The sequence below is a fragment of the Martes martes genome, assembly GCF_963455335.1.
Source record: "Martes martes genome assembly, chromosome: 9".
NCBI classification, from domain to species: Eukaryota; Metazoa; Chordata; class Mammalia; order Carnivora; family Mustelidae; genus Martes; species Martes martes.
The window spans coordinates 72,831,594-72,846,461 of NC_137896.1; positions in this window are offsets into that span (position 1 = coordinate 72,831,594).

The window sequence follows — 14,868 nt, forward strand, 5'->3', positions numbered from 1 at the left end:
GAAGGAGAGAAAGAGGGTAGAGAGGCATAGGGCTACGCTGGAGTGGGGCTGGTGCACAGACCAGTGTCCTTTACCAGTAGTCAAATATGGCTCCCATAGAGTATGAAAAAGATAGCACTTAGTAGTTGCCCTGTATTCAGTCCTGAAAGTTGCCTTAGTGATTTTATGTCTGAGTATGAAGATTTAACTATTTCTAGAAACTCTTTCCATTTACCTCTAAACCTGAACCTGGATTTTTAGGGTCTTCTAGATATGTGTTATTTGCAAATAAAACAGTGTTTAATTTTGGGGTCCCTGGGTGGCTCAGTTGGTTAAGCCTTGACTCTTGATATCAGTTCAGGTCTTGATCTCGGGGTCATGAGTTCAAGCCCCGCACTGGGCTCTATGCTGAGTGCTAAGCTCACTTAAAAAAAAAAAAAAAAAAGAAAGCAAAACAACAATATTTAATTTTATTAAGCGCACATATATACATACATATATGTGTGTATTTCAGTAACACATATGGCTTTCAATAATGTACTTTCCTTTATAGACAAAGCTAATACACTCTATCCTCATTGCGAGTTACTTTTTTTTTTTTAAACATTTTATTTATTTATTTGACAGAGAGAGGGATCATGAGTAGGCAGAGAGGCAGGCAGAAAGAGAGAGGAGGAAGCAGGCTCCCTGCCAAACAGAGAGCCTGATGCGGGGCTTGATCCCAGGACCCTGAGATCATGACCCGAGCTGAAGGCAGAGGCTTAACCCACTGAGCCACCCAGGCACCCCTGTGAGTTACTTTTTAATTCACTATATTCTGTGTCTTGGTTTTCTTTCTTGTCAAAATTTAAGATGGATTTTCACAAAATACAACAAAGTCAAAGCAAAATTAGAGATTTTAAGAGTTAGAGGAAGTTGTAGATTCACCTAAGCTAACTTAGCTCGGCTGTGAATTTAAAGGACAAAAGACCTAAATTTATGACTTCCCTTTACTCTCATAAGCTCTTTGGTGAATCTATCCACTGTTGCTCCATAAGGGCAAAGTGGTTTTTTGCTCAACATTTTATCCCTAACTCTGTGCCTGGCACATAATAGGTGCTCAATAAATATTTGTGAAATGAATGACTTCAAGGCTAATTGCAGAGTCAGTAACAGAGGCTCAACAATTCTCAGTGCATGGAATATTGCAGCTTCGCTGCTGGAGGTGGGCAAATAATTATTGACAAGCACAAAGCAAGCCAAGGAAGAGAGGCTTCTGAGCAGAGGAAGTGGTGGTGATACAGAGGAATGGCTCATGAGGATACAGTGACTGTCAGAGTGCCCAGCAAACTCGTCCTGCAAAGAAAGCAATGGCTTCAAGGAGCCTGGAAAAGTATAGGACAGGGGAATGATCTAAATGATCTATGTTCCCAGTAAACTAAGGCTCAGAGAGGCTGTGACTTTCCCAAGGTGTCTGGTAAATCAGTAGCAGGGTTGGGAAAAGAAACCAAGTCTTTTGGCTCCTTGGACTAACGTTCTTTCCCTTGTACCATTTCACCTAAGAGACAAAGTCATGCAATGCTAGACTAGGAGTGTGTTCTGTGTAAACTCCCTCAGCCTACTGAAGCAGTAACTATTGAGCTTTCCCTCTTGTCTCTGACACAGGGAAGTACGTTGTTCTACAAGAGAATTGATGTCTGGAGAAGTCCCACAGGTCAAAGTGCATATGTAGTAGCACCTACTGCCTCTCACCCAGATTGGAAGTAATCACTGATAACAAACCCTGGTTGAAAGCGAAAATTCAAGGGGTGCCTGGGTAGCTCAGTAGGTTAAGCTTCCAACTCTGGATTTTGGCTCAGATCATGATCTCACGTTCATGAGTTCAAGCCCCACAATGTCTATGGGCTCAGTACAGAGTCTACTAGTCCCTTTGCCCATCCCCCTGCTCAAGCATGGGTGCCTATGTGAGCACGCTCTCTCTCAAATAAATAAATAGGTAAATAAAATCTTTTTTTTTTTTTAGATTTTTATTTATTTATTTATTTGACAGTCAGAGATCACAAGTAGACAGAGGCAGGCAGAGAGAGAGAGAGAAGGAGGCAGGCTCCCTGCTGAGCAGAGAGCCCGATGCGGGGCTCGATTCCAGGACCCTGGGATCATGACCCGAGTGGAAGGCAGAGGCTTTAACCAACTGAGCCACCCAGGCACCCCAATAAATAAGTAAATAAAATCTTAAAAAAAAAGAAAGTGAAAATTCAAGTATACGCTTTAGGACAAAGCCCAAGTTTTAAAACTATAGCTTTGTACAACTCATCAGAAGCTATTCTTGCACTATCTTGGACCGTGTCTTCTATTGCCATTTATTTATTTATTTATTTATTTATTTTGAGAGAGAGAGAAAGAAAGAGAGAGTGTGTATCAGCATGAGCAGGGAAGGGGCAGAGGGAGGGAGGGAGAGAGAGAGAGAATACTAAATAATTCCAGCACGGAGCCTGACACCAGGGTCCATCTCACAATCCTGAGATTATGACCTAAGCTGAGATCCAGTTGGAGGCTTAAGTGACTGAACCACCCAGGTGCTCCTTTTTTTTTTTTTTTTAGTATAGTTGACACGCATTCTTTTTTAAAATAAATTAATTAATCAATTTCATTTAGAGAGAGAGTTGAGGGGAAGGGGAAGAAGGAGAGAGAGAGAAAATCCTAAGTGGGCTCCATGCCTGGTGCAGAGCCTGACACATGGGGGCCCACAATCTGATCTCACTCACAACCCTGAGATCACAACCTGAATGGAAATCAAGAATCAGGCTCTTAACCAACTGAGCCACCTGGGCACCCTGACACATGTTCTTTTGTCATCTTGAACAGATATTTATTTTTTTTTAGCTATTTAAACATTTTATCATTTTAATTTTTCCTTCAGACACCTCAACAAGCTTTTTAATTTCTGAAGTCAGAAACTGCATTTTGCATCCCACTCCATGAGGAGTATGCAGTGTATGCATTGTTTATTGAATAAGTAGAGACTTAAAAGCGAAATTTATTGTTTCATTTTTTTAAAAAGGCTTATTTATATATAATTTCTACACTCAACATGGGGCTTGGACTCATGGCCCTGAAATCAGGAGTCATATGCTCTTCTGACTGAGCCAGCCAGGACCCCTGAAATTCATTGTAGTGTTTGTTTTTGTTTTTTTTTAAGATTTTATTCATTTGTCAGAGAGAGAGAGAGCACAAGCAGGGAGAGCAGCAGGCAGAGAGAGAAGCAGGCTCCCTGCTGAGCGGGGAACCCCATGTGGGGATGCAGGACTCAAACCCAGGACCCTGGGATCATGACCTGAACTGAAGGCAGACGCTTAACCAACTGAGCCACCCAGGAGTCCCTCACTGTAGTTTATAAATTCACCTTATAGTATCAAAATCAAATATCCCAAACTCCAAAATGGTCTTTTATATATTTATTTTATTTTTCTTATTTTTGGGCCGCAAATGGACTTTTAAAATGAAAAACCTGTCCAATGAGGACAAGCTGGGGACTGTCTAGTTCTTATTCACCTTTGTTTCCCTCATCTGACACTTGAGATAGAATTGAGTTCATGGTGTGTTTTAGGGAGATGGCTGTGAAGTGGATGAGTCACCATGTCACACTTCTCATGTCTTGCTTCTGCTAGACATTGTGTTTGTCTCTCCATCATCCTTTTCACCTTCACCATGCAGCAGTCCAGAGGCTTGAGGAGGAGACTGACCCCTTCCAGTAGTCCCATCACCTCGATACAGGGAGTTCGTTCAGGTAATCCAAACCTAAGTCAATCAGTGATTCAGGAAAAAGGGCAGATGACCAATTCAGGCTTATAACTAGTGACTTCTGTTTTTAAAAGGTTTCTCCTTTTGGGGCACCTGGGTGGCTCAGTGGGTTAAGCCTCTGCCTTCAGCTCAGGTCTTGATCGAGCTCCGCATCAGGCTCTCTGCTCAGCAGGGAGCCTGCTTCCTCCTCTCTCTCTGCCTGCCTCCCTGCCTGCTTGTGATCTGTCTGTCAAATAAATAAATAAAATCTTAAAAAACAAAAAAACAAAAAACAAAAACAACAGAAAAAAAAGGTTTCTCCTTTTTTTGAGAGAAAGGTTTCTTTCTCCCTCTCTCTCTCTCTCTTTTTTTTAATGAAATGGGTCACTCTCCTTCTGGCTGAAGTGAAATGCAGATGGGAAGTTGGAATTGCTGCACTCATTTTGTCACAAAGAAGGAAGCCAGAATTAAGATGATGCTGATACCATAGATATCAGGGCAGAGAGATGGAAAGACAGGAACTCCTTGATCATAGTGTCAAGATTATGTCAAATGATTCCCATCTAACCATGGGCAGATCCAGGTTTAGGTTTGGAGTGACTTCAAAGCTTATACAATTTGAGAGTTCTCTTTAAGAAAAGGAATGCAAGATTACAAATGCAAAAGGAAGTTCAAATGTGAATATTTAATTAGAATGAGAAAAAAAAATCATACCAAACCATGAATTTTGGAAAGCTGACAAATATTCCCAAATTAACTATTTTTTTGGTTTTCTTTCCTGCCTTATATATCTTTATGGCAGTTTTTGCTCCTGCTTTTTGGGATGCATTTTCTTTGATGTCCTCTTCTTAAGACAATAGCATTAGAGAGATTTTGTAATCTTGAAGAGAATGCAGTGTTTCCTCTTCCATGATCCAAATTTGTTTTGTTTAAACCTTTAAAAAAGTTTATTTCATTTTTATGGCATTTTTGTAATGGCATCTGAAGTGTACAAGTTTGTCAAATTTGGGACACCGTCCATCACATTTCATATGTGACTTACAGGATTTGAGGGTATTTCAAATTTTCTTGAACAATGATAGTCCTAAATCTTACGTCTCAAAATGTAAAACTTAGTGCACTTTGAGTTGATTACTGTAGTTACCAACTGTCCTTAGTGTCTTCTTGGTCGTGGCAGATTATGAATTTCCTACTCTCCTCATTGATATCGGTATCTTGGAGCAGCACATACATGTGGCTCCTCAGTTCTGTTTATTGCACTGCTGTAGTTTGTGCCCTAGAAGCACAGGAATTCTGGTAAGTTCTATCTCAAATGATTCCCATAATAAAAAAAAAAGAGCCTGATACATTTTTAATTTTATATACTGCATCATCCAGTGTATACCTGGCGGGAGAGAATTTGTTTCTGCTTACACTTGCCCCTATCTGATGATCTGATTGGATTCCTTGGTGACTCAGCTCAGCACTTTTCACTCACTGATGGGTGTGACGTGGCTGTCAGCTGGTGGGTGGTCACTGGATGAGCAGGGATGCAATCTTTGGTGACCAGTGGTTGGCTGGCCCTCAGCTGAGGCAACAGGGAAGATTAGGCTTTGTGTGTCCCATCTTCCAGGAAGCTCTCTTGGGGTCCTTCACAGGGTGATCACTGTTCCAAGATCTGTAAGAGAGCAAGTCTTGAAGCGCGAGTCCTTTTCATGTCTCTGCTTGCTTCATGGATGGAATCACGAGAGTCTCACAAACCCTTCCCAATGCTCAAACTCTGCTTTGGTCTGGCCTGATGCTCTTCTACCTGAGTCCTAACCCTGACCCAACAGTAATTAGGTACAGGGATATGGCTTTAAAGGATCTCTAATGATGGAGCTGAATCAGTTTTCCTTATTCCTGTCTTATGTTAGGATGCATAATTTGTACAATTCTTTCCTAGTAGAAGTATCTTGTATTAAAATGGAATGCTTTGTCCCCAGTAATCAAGTTTTAAGCCTACCATTCTACATTATCATTGGCATTTCGTGTCTTCAAGTTTGTTTTCTGTATTTGCAGCCTGAATCTAGGTGAAATTTTCTGGTACTGACAAACTTTCAGTAATTGAGTTGTAGGTTTACATTCTTTGTCTTGTAAGCAAAACCCAAGTTCATTATGTAGGACTGATAAGTAATCACAATCTTCTCGGGGAACCAGAGACTGGCATGCTGTGTTGTCAAGGCAACAGCTGCCCATGTCTTTATACCACCAGGATCTCCTCATATGGTTATTGACGCTAACACAAGTGTGAGTCTGCTGCCACGTGCCAGGGGTCAGTTTGCGAATGATGTCTCTCTTGAGAACTGATCACTAAGAGCATTACCTTCCCAGACAGAGACCACAGCAATGGCAAGCCATGTGAAACTGACACATTATCTTCCTTTTCCATTATATATGAAGCTCTAATGACAGCATACCTATCTTTCTTTGTTCAGTTACTTTTTTTTTTTTTTTTTTGTGAGCACTAAAGATTTAAAACCCCATATCTGACCCAGAATCTTCAACTGGGACAAGTCCTAATGGGTTGTTACTTTCAAGAGAAATCAAAGTCCTAAGTTAATAGAGAACAGCCAGTGGTGGAGTGGTCAGTGGTAAACAGAGCGGTGGGAAAGAATGGTGAATCTAGAAGGATGAAAAGAAACAAGCGTATGTTACAGAGAATGACTTTCTACACTAGCAGATTGGGAGAGTCTGGCCTGCTGTCAAGCAGCTGAGGTCCTACTGATAATCATGGGAACTCCACCTTCACAGACAAAAAAAGAACACAGTCTGGACAGAATATACTCTCATACTCTCCTAGATCCTGGGCAAAACACCTTAAAAAAAAAAAAATTCTGCACTCTAGATGAAAGATGATCCTGATGAATAAGCCTCCCCTACTGCAAAAATCTAAGAATGATTTCTATGCCAACATCCTTTTTTTTTTTAAAGATTTTATTTATTTATTTGACAGAGATCACAAGTAGTCAGAAAGGCAAGCAGGGGCGGGGACGGGGGGAGCAGGCTCCCTGCTGAGCAGAGAGCCCAATGCGGGGCTCTATCCCAGGACCCTGAGATCATGACCTGAGCAGAAGGCAGAGGCTTTAACCCACTGAGCCACCCAGTGGCTCCCTATGCTAACATCCTTAAAGAGCCTATAGAACATACCCATTTGAGGACCGTCTGAGGATTAAATTCAAATCTTAGTATTTTGTTTGCTTCTTAACTTATAAATAATGCAGATTTGATTTTCCTCTAATGGATTTGCTGGACGTAAAAGTGAAAATCACAATCATTTAAGCGAGTAGTTTGATTATTCCTAACCGTTTACTAGTATTACTTAGTAGCAAAGGAATACCAACAAAAATGGGCTCCAACTTCTGGGGCTTCCTCACATGGTCCGTTGCTTGCCTTGTGCTGCCCCCTTCCTGCCATCCATGTCCAGCAGAGCGAGTGAGGACCTCAGAGGCTGGTGCGGAGAGAATCCCTCACTGGGAAAACTTAAATATAGACTGTATATCAAAAGACACTATTAAATTGATGTCAGTTTTCTTAGATGTGGTAAGGGTATTGTGATTATGTAGGTGAATGTTCTTATTTTTAGGTGAGGCATGTGAAATATTTAGGGGTGGAATTTTCTGATGTCTTCATTTTACTTTCAAAAAAACATGTATGGGGACACCTGGGTGGCTCAGTGGGTTAAGCCTCTGCCTTTGGCTCAGGTCATGATCTCAGAGTCCTTGGATTGAGCCCCGCATCGGGCTCTCTGCTCAGCGGGGAGCCTGCTTCCTCTTCTCTCTCTGCCTGCCTATCTGCCTACTTGTGATCTCTGTCAAATAATTAAATAAATAATCTTTTTAAAAAAATATGGAAAATGAGAAAAAAAGGAGGGAGGCAGGGGGTGGGCAGATACAAGCAAATGCACCAAATGTTAAAATTATTTGGTCTCAGTAAAAAAATGTATGGATGTTAATTGTACCACTTTTATTTTCACTATTTGGAAGGTTTGAAAATTTTCAAAATAAAATGTTGGGGGAAAAGACATATAAAAAGAAATTATAGTCCCTGACCTCTAGTGATTCTGGAAGTTTCTTTCAATCATTTCTAAAGAAAGCCCCAAACCAAATTCTACATTCTAAGTGAAAGGTGATCCTAATGAATAAGCCTCCCCTACTGTAAAAATATAAGAATGATTTTTATGCCAACATCCTTAAGATCCTAGAGAATATACCTATTTAAGGACTGTCTGTCCAAGTTTCTTTGAATCAGAATTGAGAGGCTGACACTCCATACCAGGCATCTGGTGGTCCATGCATTAATTAGTTCAGGCATTGTTCCTCCAAAAACTAGAAAGCAGGGGCACCTGGGTGGCTCAGTGGGTTAAAGCCTCTGCCTTCAGCTCATGTCATGATCCCAGGGTCCTGGGATCGAGCCCCACATCGGGCTCTCTGCTCAGCAGGGAGCCTGCTTTCCCCTCTCACTCTCTGCCTGACTCTCTGCCTACTTGTGATCTCTGTCTGTCAAATAAATAAATAAAATCTTTTTTAAAAAACCCACAAAACAAAAAACTAGAAAGCAAGTGGGCAGGAGGGTTGCTGTGGGCAGGACTTCATGTAGCAGAGGGAGAGCCTAGGATGCTGTTTGATTTGCTCACTGATCTTATAAGTGGACGTGGGAGGTGGAGGGTTAAGCACAAAGTATTATCCAAAGAACAAACTAGAACAATCCTAAAATTTTTATGGAATCAAAAAAAGCCCAAGATGGCCAAAGCAACCTTTTTTTTTTTTTTTAAGATTTTATTTATTTATTTGAGAGACAGAGATCACAAGTAGGCAGAGAAGCAGGAGGAGAGAGAGGAGGAAGCAGGCTTCCTGCTGAGCAGAGAGCCCGATGCGGGGCTCGATCCCAGGACCCTGGGATCATGACCTGAGTGGAAGGTAGAGGCTTTAACCCACTGAGCCACCCAGGCGTCCCTGGCCAAAGCAATCTTAAAAAATAAAAATAAAATTGGAGGTATCATAATTTCAGACTTCAAGTTATGTTACAGAACTGTAGTAATCAAAACAGTATGGAACTGGCACAAAAATAGACATGTAGATCAATGGAACAGAATAGAAAGCCCAGAAATAAACCCACAATTACATGGTCAATTAATTTTTGACCAAGGAGGCACGAATATGCAATGGGAAAAAGTCTCTTCAACAAATGGTGTTGGGAAAATAGGACATCTACATGCAAAAGAATGAAACTGGACCATGTTCTTACACCATATACAAGAATAAACTGAAAATGGATTAAGGACCAAAATGTGAGACCTGAAACCATAAAAATCCTAGAAGAGAGCAAAAGCAGTAATCTCTTTGACATCAGTCTTAACAACATCTTTCTAGATAGTATTTCTTTGAAGCAAGGGAAACAAAAGCAAAAATTAACTATTGGGACTATATCAGAATAAGAACTTCTCCACAGCAAAGGAAACAAGAAAACAAAGACAACCTACCGAATGGGAGAATATTTTGGCAACTGACATATCTGATAAAGGGTTAGTATCCAGAATATACAAAGAATTTATATAACTCAATACACAAAAAACACACAAAACCCAAATAATCCAATTTAAAAATGTACAGAAGACATGAACAGATATTTCTCCAAAGAAGACATTCAGATGGCCGACAGACACATGAGAAGATGCCCAGTGTCACTCATTACCAGGGAATGCAAATTGAAACTACAGTGAGGTATCACCTCACACTTGTCAGAATGGCTAAAACCAAGAACTCAAGAAACAGCAAGTGTTGGTGAGGATGTGGAGAAAAAGGAACACTTGTGCACTCTTGGTGGGAATGCAAACTGGTGCAGCCACTGTGGAAGAAAATATGGAGGTTTCTCAAAAAATAAAAAACAGAACTACCATATGATTCAATAATCGCACTACTGGATATTTACCCAAAGAATTAAAAAAACGGTATTTTGAAGAGATGTGTGCATTCTATGGTAATTGCAGCATTATTTACAATAGCCAAACTATGGAAGCAACCCAAGTGTCCATTGGTAGATGAATGGATAAAAAAGAAGTGAAAAATATATACACAATAGAATATTATTCAGTCCTAAAAAGAACGAAGTTTTGCCATTTGCAACAACAGGGATGGATCTAGAGGATATTATGCTGAGCAAAATAAGCCATTCAGAGAAAGACAAATACCGTATGGTTTCACTCACATGTGGACTTTAAGGAACAAAACAAATGCACAAAAGAAAAAAAAAAAGACAAACCAAAAAACAGACTCTTAACTACAGAGAACAGAGGGTTACCAGAGGGGAGGTGGGTAGGAGGGTTGGTGAAATAGGTGAATATATTAGGAACGATCTTAATGAGCACTGAGTAATGTGTGGAGCTGTTGAATCACTGTTTTGTGCACCGAAACTAATGTAACACCGTATGCTAACTACACTGAAATTTAAATTAAAATAAAAAAAAACCCCAAAGAACATAAGGTTGACGTGATTAATATATTTCTCTGTTCTCTATTTTGCTGCATCATGTTTTGATCTGAGAACCAGATCTGTTCTCCTGGTCTCAAGGAACAACTTTTTCTACCAAAGAGCAGGAAGTGCCATCCCGGGAGTTTCTTTTCTTTTTTTCTTTTAGATTTTATTTATTTATTTGACAGAAAGAAACACAGTGAGAGAGGGAATACAAGCAGGGGGAGTGGGAGAGGGAGAAGCAGGCTTCCTGCTGAGCAGAGAGCCCAATGTGGGGCTCCATCCCAGGACCCTGGGACCACGACCCGAGCCAAAGGCAGATGCCCAAGGACTGAGCCACCCAGGTGCCCCCCGGGAGTTTCTGATGCAAGAGACAAGCCGTGCACTTGTCTGTACCTGTGTGCGTGTACTGTGTGCGAGCATGCAGGTACATTTGCTAGGCATTTGAAACAACTGCAGACTGCTACAGTGGAAGGAATGAAATCAGTGTCTCCTAAACTGTTTTCCCATTTGAAAAAAAGTGCGTTGGGGCACCTGGGTAGCTCAGTGGATTAAGCCTCTGCCTTTGGCTCAGGTCATGATCTCAGGGTCCTGGGATGGAGCCCCGCATTGGGCTTTCTGCTCTCTCTCTCTCTGCCTCTCTGCCTACTTGTGATCTCTCTCTGTCTGTCAAATAAATAAATAAAATCTTAAAAAAAAAAAGTGCTTTGTGGTCAAATAAGTTTGGAAACACTGCATATCACATTATCTTCTTCAGATTCAAAGCACATTAGTTTATTTAAAATTCTGGGAAGTCCCAGGGCAGTGGCTCAGTAGTCAGGTGTCTGCCTTGGGCTAGGGTCATGATCCCAGGGTTCTGGGATCAAGCCCCACATCCAGCTCCCTGCTCAGCGGGGAGCCTGCTTCTCTCTCTCTCCCACTGCCCCTGCTTGTGTTCCCTCTCTCCCCATGTCTCTCTCTGTCAAATAAATAAATAAAATCTTAAAAAAAAATTCTGGGAAGTCCCAGAAAAAGGATAATGTTATGTATTAATGGTTTAGCACAGGGTTTTCTGATCTTACCAGGACACCTACTGAATACTGTGCTACAGGATGCTCAAGTCTAAATGCAACTATGAGAGCTATTTAAAACTATCACACCTTCATGTTTTCTAGTAAATCCTGTTGCTATTAAATGACAATCTAGAAACAATGGTTTTCCCAGAGACTGGTTTTATATACACTATTGTATGGTAAGTTATGGTTGGAAAGTTCTGGGAGCCAATGTGACTTAGATATAAATCTTCAATGAATATGAGGCATTCGAAAAGTAGAATATTAATCTATGGAGATGTCCAAGTTAAGAAAACACACTTGTAGTTGTTTCTAGACACACATACATTTTAGAAACTAAAGTGTATCCTGGTATTCACTAATGCTAAATATTCCCAATCTCATTGTCACTGCCATGCTAAATTCATTCTTCCATATCTTTTGCTATTCTCTTGCACTTCATTATTGCCACCAACTCTTCCTTAAAAGTGTTGCCTAGGACAAATGGATGGGTAGATAGCGGATAAATGGATGGGGAGATGGATAGATAGGTGGCAGGATATTAAAACTGAAGTTTTATCCAGAACACCAAAATAAAATAGACGTGAAATGCTAGAGACAGATTCCCATATGCGGAGTTTACAAGAGAAATTTTTTCAAGACTCTTAGATCAAGGATATAAAGTGGTGGAAGAAAAAGTGGGGTGGTCTTTGAGGAACCCATGCAAATGGCCCATCAGAGAGCCAACCTATTATTTTTAAAAAATATGTTATTTAGTATTTATTTGAGAGAGAGAGAGAGCATGAGCAGGGGCGGGGGTGGGAGGAAGAGGGAGAGGGAGAAGCAGACACCCTGCTGAGCAGGGAGCCTAATTCAGGGCTGGATCCCAGAACCCTGGGATCACGACCTGAGCCGAAGGCAAACGCTTAACTGCCTGAGCCTCCCAGGCACCCCAGTGCTAACTTATTACATGTTTGTCAGGCCAGAGAGCACATAGTATCTCCTCCTACCCCACACACCCTGCTCCCTTGCAGGGGTCTGAGATTGGCCTGAAAACTTAGATTGGGGTTGGAGGTGGAGGGGGAGAAACCAACCACACAACCCCCTCTCTCCCTGCAGGTTTGTCGTCTGCAACAGCACTGAACTGGGTAGAAAAGAATCAATTTATTTATTTATTTACCCATTCCTTCATGCATTTGCTCATTGCAATCTCGACACCCAACATGGGGGTTGAGCTCAACTCCAGCATGAAGAGCGGCAAGCTCTACCAACATGAGCCAGCCAGGCAAACAGGAAGAATCACCTCTAAATCAAGTTCAGAATTCTATTTGACATCTTGGGCTGGAAAGTCTAATTATGAATTAAGACTGTGACTTAAAGTGACAGTCACTTAAAGTGAGAGTGAACAATCTGTTAATTAAGATTGAGCTGAAAAGTTATGGAAACTGGTACCGTTTTCATTTCAGATTTGGGGAAAGGTTGTCCCCGCTTAACTCTTCGTAAAGAGCACATGGAAGATAGAAGGAAAGTTGTGCTTGATCACACACACTCCTTTTTCTCAGCCCCAGTGGTTATGACCCAACTTTCTGTTTTGCCTGCAGTGGCCTTTTTCTGAGTCTGTGCACCGCACAAGTTGTGCATTCACGTGGCTGCTGAGTGTTAGATGATGGGTAGGTGAGAAAGTAAGAAAGATAAGATAGTAAGATTGATTGATAAAGATAGTTAGCAGAACTTCTACTCTTAACAATTCCCAGACGTTTCTAGGGAATCCTAGAGATACCCTGGAATGATGCAAAAAGGGGTTGAGAATGTTTGTCTTATTGCTAGACCATGAACTCCTTGCAACAAAGGCCTGGTTCTTGAGCCCTCTTCCAACAAAGGACTGGTTCTTATTCATCTTTACTTCTCAGGGTTTACCTCAATTGCCAGAACACAGAAAAAGCTGATAAACTACTCTTAACTGTTAATGTATCGTAAGTAACATCACTAGTTCAATCAGTATTGTTGATTTTATAAAACTACATATTTCGGTAATATTAATGCTATTGAGTTATTACTATTTTCCAATGTGAGAATTTAGTCCTCTAGCATATCATTTTAATATGTCCATTCATAATTCAGCACTTTTTTTCCCCACTGAATTGTAACTATAAAAACTTTGTACATCCCTGCATCATTGCTTAGTAAATTTTAATGGAGCCACAAGATGGGAAAATGCTGGGAATTCTCTTGTTGACATTCAAGCCTGATTACACTCTGCTCTCACCTGTCCTTTCTCCCTTCTGTCCTGCCATTCTTGTCCATGAACCTGTTTTGCTGTCAAGCTGGGCTATTGATGTCTTACTGCCTGGAGTGCTCTTCTTGTTCCTCTTTGACCTTTGCCTACTTACTCTTGCATCTTAATGGATCCCTCATGACTCTGTCCCACCTTCTCTACGGCATTGTCCTGGGTCAGCCCAATACACAGGGACCTCTTCTCTGACTCTGGGGATCTACCAGGCTACATCACTCAGGAGACATTAACTTGTTAACTTTTTGTGTGTGTTTGCATGATTTGACCATCTGGATTTTGATATTTTGAGGCTAAGGATTCTGTTTTATTTTTATTTGTTTGAAGATTTTTTTATTACTTATGGAATATCTTCCCCTAACAAGGAGCTCGAACTCACAACCCTGAGATCAAGAGTCGCATGTTCTTATCAACTGAGCCAGCCAAGTGCCCCAATTCTGTTTTAGACATTTTGATTTCCCTCACATGCCTTGGACATAATAAGAACTGACATAATCTGACTTATTTAAAGTTCATTTTTCTACTTTAAAATAGGCAGAGGAACCGTGCTAATGTTTCTCAAAAGGTAACACCTAGAAAAGGCAGCCTGGAATGATTGAAAGTGTGAGTGTTGTTATATACTCTGATTAAAATTCTTGAAGCAATTCAAATGAGTATTTATTGGGTGAATAAATGAATAAAATAAACACTGAATATTGATTTGGTACATATGTAATAGAACTATATTGGAGGATGGGAGAAGAATGTGTATATTGGCATGGGGCTCACAGGAAGAAAGCTAAATCTTCATCTTCCATAGTAATTAGGAAATCAATACATAATTTCTAAAATGGAAAAAAAATCAACAAAATAACAGTGTAAATATATTACTTAGGATCATGGAGGTAAATAACAAAAGAGCTAAAAAAGTACAAAAACATGGTTACCCCTGTAGACCTTTTCTCTCCTGGGAGCACATCTCACTCTCTTGATTTTAAGTAAATATATTTCCAATTCCAGATTTCTTAGTTTCTCTTTCTTAATTTTTTTTTTAAAGATTTTATTTATTTATTTGACAGACAGATTACAAGTAGGCAAGAGAGGCAGGCAGGGAGAGAGAGGAGGAAGCAGGCTCTCCACGGAGCAGAGAGCCCGATGTGGGGCTCGATCCCAGGACCCCGGGATCATGACCTGAGCCGAAGGCAGAGGCTTTAACCCACTGAGCCACCCAGGCGCCCCTCTTTTCTTAAATTTTTAAAAAAGATTTTATTTATTTATTTGACAGAGAGAGAGAGAGAGAGATCACAAGTAGGCAGAGAGGCAGGTGGAGAGAGGGGGAAG